The sequence below is a fragment of the Ictidomys tridecemlineatus genome, chromosome 11, assembly GCF_052094955.1.
Source record: "Ictidomys tridecemlineatus isolate mIctTri1 chromosome 11, mIctTri1.hap1, whole genome shotgun sequence".
Lineage (NCBI taxonomy): Eukaryota > Metazoa > Chordata > Mammalia > Rodentia > Sciuridae > Ictidomys > Ictidomys tridecemlineatus.
The window spans coordinates 104,177,198-104,182,862 of record NC_135487.1 but is presented as its reverse complement, the minus strand read 5'-3'; the positions used below and the strand labels follow the sequence as shown (position 1 = coordinate 104,182,862).

General features: G+C 38.7%; 1 pseudogene; it reads right to left on the bottom strand.

Moving 5' to 3' along the window:
• Positions 1 to 4,948: 4,948 nt before the first annotated feature.
• On the bottom strand, positions 4,949 to 5,665 carry LOC101972522 (small ribosomal subunit protein eS6 pseudogene; annotated as a pseudogene).

Here is a 5,665-nt window from a genome sequence, read left to right as displayed (position 1 = left end):
TGCTGAGAATAAAATGAATTCATTGATTGATGGATGAAATAGTCAATAGATATCAGTTAGGTCCATTTAATGAATAGTATTTTTTTAGTAAGGAAGAATCTTTGCTTAGTTTATGTCGGACGGTCCATCTATTGGTGAATGAGGTGTGTTGGAAATCACCCAGTGTTATCTTATTGTGGTCTCTTTGATTCTTTATGTTGAGAAGGGTTTGTTTTATGTATGTAAATGCATCATGGTTGGGGCTAAACATTTACGATAATTTATTGTTGTTGGATGATGCCCTTAGGCAGCATGAGGTGAACTTCTTTTTCTCTACTGATTTATTTTGCCTCGAAATCCACTTTGATATGAGAATAGCTAACCCTAATTGCTTTGAGCTACCATTTGCATGGTATATAATTTCCCATTATTTCACCTTTAGACTATGAATGTCTTTGTTTGTAAGATGAGTCTCTTGTAAATATCATATTTTTGGGTTCTGTTTTTTCATCCAGACAATCTCTTTTTGATTGAATAGTTTAGACCATTTATATTCAGTATTATTATACAGAGGTGACTTTTATTTTCTGCCATTCTGATTCATTTCTAATGTTTAATTCAGACTTGATTCTCCTTGAATAGTCTATTCTTCTAGTGCGATTTATCCCTATGTTGATATTCATTTTTATTCTTCATTTCTTTGAAAAATATTTTGTTAAGTATGTTTTATAATGCATGTTCTGTAGTTATGAATTTTTCAGTTTCTGTTTATCATGGAAGGTTTTTGTTTTATCTTTAGTTCTGAAGGATAGTTTTATTGGGCATATTTGGTTGGCATCCATTTTTTTTTCAGAGTTTGGTATGTATTATTCCAAGTCCTCCTGGCTTTTTTAGGTTCTGGATCAAGAAATCAGTTGAAATCTGAATTGGTTTACCTCTAAATATGACTTGCCATTTTTCTCTGCAGCTTTTATAATTTTATCCTTATTCTTCATATTAGGCATTTTAATTATTATGTGTCTTGCAGAAGATCTATTCTAATTCTGTTTATTTGGAGTCCTGTATGCTTCTTGTATTTGAATTTCCATCTCATTCCTAAGATTTGGAAACTTTTCTAATAGTATTCATTGAAAAGATTGTATATTCCTTTAGTTTGTATTTTGGAATCTTCATCTACCCCAATGATGCTTAAATTTGATTTCTTGATGCTATCCCAGATTTCTTGAATATCTGGTAATGATTTCTTAACATCTTTTCTTTCTTTTCAACTTTATTTTTAAGATTATATACTTTGTCTTCAAGGCCTGAAAATCTATCTTCAAAATGTTCTAATCCATTGGTGATTCATCCCATTGAATTTTTAATTTGGGTTTTTGAGTTTTTCATTTCCAGGATTTATGTTTGGTTCTTTTCCAGGATATCTGTCTCTTTATTGAAGTGATCTTTCACTTCCTGTATTTTCTAATTTCACTCCTTATATTGTCTTTTAGCTTGTTGAACATTTTAACTATAAACCTTATAAATTCTTTCTCTCACATTTCTTTCTCTGTGTTGTCAATGGAGTTAGTTGTTAAAGTATTATAGGATGTTTCAGGTGGCTTGTTCACTGTTTTTTCATATTGCTTGTCTGTATTCCCATCTATTGGGATGCTTATTGGTTATTTTAAGCAAGAGACTCTTTTGTGAGCTTCTTTCTCTTAGGAGTCCTGGGTTGGGCAAATATGCAAATATTAATACTTTAATTCAGTATTTAGCCTTTGCTGATTCCAGTGTCGGCACCACTTTGAAAGAAGCCTCTGAACCCTACTTACTATGATCACTTCACAACCAAGTCATGTGCTTACTCAATCTTGTGAAAAATCAAAAAAACATGTTATTGTTCTTAACAGTTCTTCTAATCCATATGTAAACTTGTAGTGAAGTTCTGGAATAGGTAAAACATTAGTTATATATAATAATAAAATTTCTGTAACATTTAATGGGGGTTGAGAAGGCAAAGAGAGAAAGATTAAGCAAAAAGAAGAGAAAAAACAAGAAAAGGTAGAAATGAATAGTGCAAACCAAGGTAACGAGAAAAAATGGATGGGGGTGGGGAAAATTGAGACTGTAGCAGACAGTGTAAGAGGAAGAATAGTGAGAAGGAGTGGATGCTGAGAGCCATAGCCAAGTAGGAATGATGCATGGCAATTTCCTTGTCAGCCTACCCATTGTTGCTTAGAGGGAGGCCTCTCCATTGTGGAAATGGGCTTGCCTTGAACCCAGGTCATTTGCAGTGACATTGCATGAATGTTTGAGAATTTTGATTTGAAAGGTGACCTTGCTCAGGGATTAGGGCGGATCCAGGTTTAGGGTGGATCCGGGTTTAGGGTTTAGGGTGGATCCTGGGGGGGGGTGGAAATAGGGCGGTTCCAGGGTGGATCCTGCTGGGAATAGGGTGTATCCTGCTGCCTCAGGCATCCACTCCTTGAGTTCCCATTGAGTTCTTGCAGGATTCAGAGGGTATTTGGTAGCAGAGCCCGGTAGAGAGTGTATTTTCCCCAGAACGTTCGTTCGTGTAGAGTGCCAGTGAGAGTTTGGGAATAAAGAGTTGCTGTTGGAATCTACAAGTTTTTGTGGTGGCTCGGTTATTTTGTGCCCAGCCAGACTGCGGCAAAGGAGGAGAAAGTATAAACCAGAGCTAGGAGAAATAAAAAAGAGTGATTTCAATTAATGCTTTAAACCATTAGAAGAAATATATTCATATGGGTTGAAGGTCCAGTGTTGATTTTCAGGGTAACCACTATTAATTAAGATAAAGAGTGATATATATGAACAAAGTTGATTTTACAGTTATTTAAAGTAAACTATGCTAAGGTGAAGAAAGTTCTTGTTAAATTTTTGTTTGGATTTAATGAGGATTTGGGATATTTATAAGATACCCATTATTCTTGGCTTTGGATCCCTCCAGACATGCTGGAGTGCAGGAGTCACTCCCCCAGTTGCTTTGGACCTCCCACTGGCTGGTTCTGGTTTGTCAGCTCAGGGGCCTGTGGCTGAATACTCACAGGGTGCAGGGTGTCTCTGTTGGTCATTTTTATTGTGTGCCTGAAATTGAAAACTTTGTTTTCAATGGTTTTTAATGCAGAGCTCTGGGTTATTATTATAAATGCTGCAAATGACCATGTATCTGCTCCCCTCTACAGCATCCTTTTCAAAGTGATGTAGAGCCTGGTAGCTGCTATAAGCACAGGCCTGTGGTTGTGGGTTCTTCATGGTTGATCTGTGGTGCAGAAATTTCCTCCTGGTTGACGTAGCTTCATTGGGTACTATTTTTACTACTGAGTAAGGTGACTCAGCTGGCTTTCTTGGGTGTTCTATCTTTCACTAACCCAGATGGTGATTGGTGGGTACTGTTTCACTCTGCTGACTGTGACTGTTGCAAATGTCCAGCCAGTGTCCAAACACTGATCGTGGGCCAGGCTGGGTGTCATTACTATCTCCTGCCTTGGGTCCAGGCAGCTTTTCACCTTAACAAACTTCCCACTGGTTATTATTGCAATTCAGATACCTTCTTTTTAAGCGTCATGGTCTCAGGCAGTTTCTAATTCTGGCCTTCCACTAGTCTTTGCCCCAACCTGTGGACTGTCATACTATGCCATTTGTTATCTAGGCATCTTCCCTCTAGAATGGGCCCCATGATATCTGTGGCTGCAATCAGTGAGATAGCCCTTCTAGGCTTCATAGGACTCAGGCAATTTCCCACCGTGTCTACCCCCAGTGTCAGTGATCATTGGGAGCAACAGTCCTGCTGGATTCCCTCTCCTCTGCTTGGAGCCAAACTACCTTCCCACTTGGAGTTGAGGTCTTGATTCTTATCTCCATGACTTGCAGGAGACTGCTTCATCTATACTGGGGTTCTTGTGAATGCTGCATGGAATTCGTGGAGGGCTCCTTTTCTACCTGGGGTCCCACTTGGGCTGTATGGAGCACTTCTTCTCTGGGATCCTAAGGATGCTTCATAGAGTGCACCCTCTCCTTCTGGGTTCTCATGGAGGCTATGCAGAGCATTTCCTTTCTGCCCAGTTTCCTAGGGATGCTTTGTGGAACACTCCTGTGCCAGGACATTCAGGTTGCACAGAGCTCTGTTCCACCCTGCTCCGGTTGTTTTTGGAGATGAGAAGGGGGTTATAATGACTTTCCTAGTGGTAATCCCTCTGTAAGTTCTTACTAGACAGATTCTTAAGAGGTTCCACCAAGGGGTGTTCCCTGTGTTTTAATTTGCTGATATCTGAAAATGGGAATGATTTAATGTGTGCTCATCTGTGTGCCCATTGAAATGGCTGCAGAGCCCAGCATGGGCTTTCTGTTTCTGTTTTGGTTTTAAATTGCTTGATCTGGCTTAAGGACAACTCATTGCTCCTATTATGTTTTAATACGGTCTTTTTTTCCTTCTCAATTGTTGTAAAACAGGTGATTTTACGTGCTTTTCCATTCCCTCTCTGTTGCCTCTCCTCTTTCCCCCTACCCTGGGGTTGGAGAAATCTGAGCTTCTTCTTCTACTCTAGTAATTGATCTAATCTCTCCGTGTTTAGATTTTGTAACACTGGATCTTAGAGATTTATTTTGTCATCCACCTCTTAGAGCTGTCATTTTTTCAGTCTTATTTCTGTCTTATGGGGAGGTGAGGAACTGCTGTCTAGTTCTGCTCCACCATCTTAGCCTCCTTCAATTTATTCTTTTTTAATGTTTGGAAAAATTCACCAGAGAATTCAACTTGGTCTTGAACTTTGTTTTCAATGGTTTTAATTATTGATTCAATTCTTTACTAGACATAGGTTTATTAATATTTTTATCTTTTTCTGGCATGCATTATCATAGGTGGTATCATTCAAGGAAGTTGTCTATTTCATCCAGGTTATAAAATGTATGAACATGTATTCCTTTCTTATCCTTCTAATGTCATTTGAATCTGTAGTGATGTCCCCTCTGATTAGAAATTCTTATTTTTGATTGTACTCAGAAGTAGAATCTCTTGGCAGTCTGTTCTTGGCTTGGCAATCTGTTCTTGTCAATCTGTTTATTTGGCTTCTTTCATTCTCTTAGCCAAAAACTTGGCATGTTCTGCAGCCTCTTCCTTATTCTTTTTAGTATCTATCTCTTGAGAGCAATAGGCCTGTGCTTGTATTGCAGGACACATGGAGTAATAAGACTCTGAATCTTCCATGCTTTGGTTCTGCATTTTTTACCTTCCTTAAGAGTTTTCTAACAACATATTGGCAGACATCATTTTCCTTAGAGAGACTGGAAAGTTTGCAGATTCTGCTAGCTCTTTTGGGTCCCAATAGTATCTGTAAGTCCAGGAATATCCTTCTCTCCTTTTTGCACAATAACCAAGTTGAGAATGCTCAGATTGGCATCCACAATGCAACTTTGAACAGATTTGCACTTTCTCTCTCCAGTTTGCCTTGGTTTATAACAGGAATGCCCCTTACTTAGTAGTAGGTGAACATGGCCATGGGTCAAGACACCCTGCTTCATGGGGAAATATTGTTTGTTATTTCCGCCATTGATTCGGACTGCATAATCTTTCCATTCTTCACCCAGAGCATCAGAGGCAGCTTCTCATAAAACGTACCAAGTTTGTGTTCATCGTCCACTCCAATAGTTTCTGGCAGGCAGTAGCAGGGAAGGAGATAATTGGCTTCAT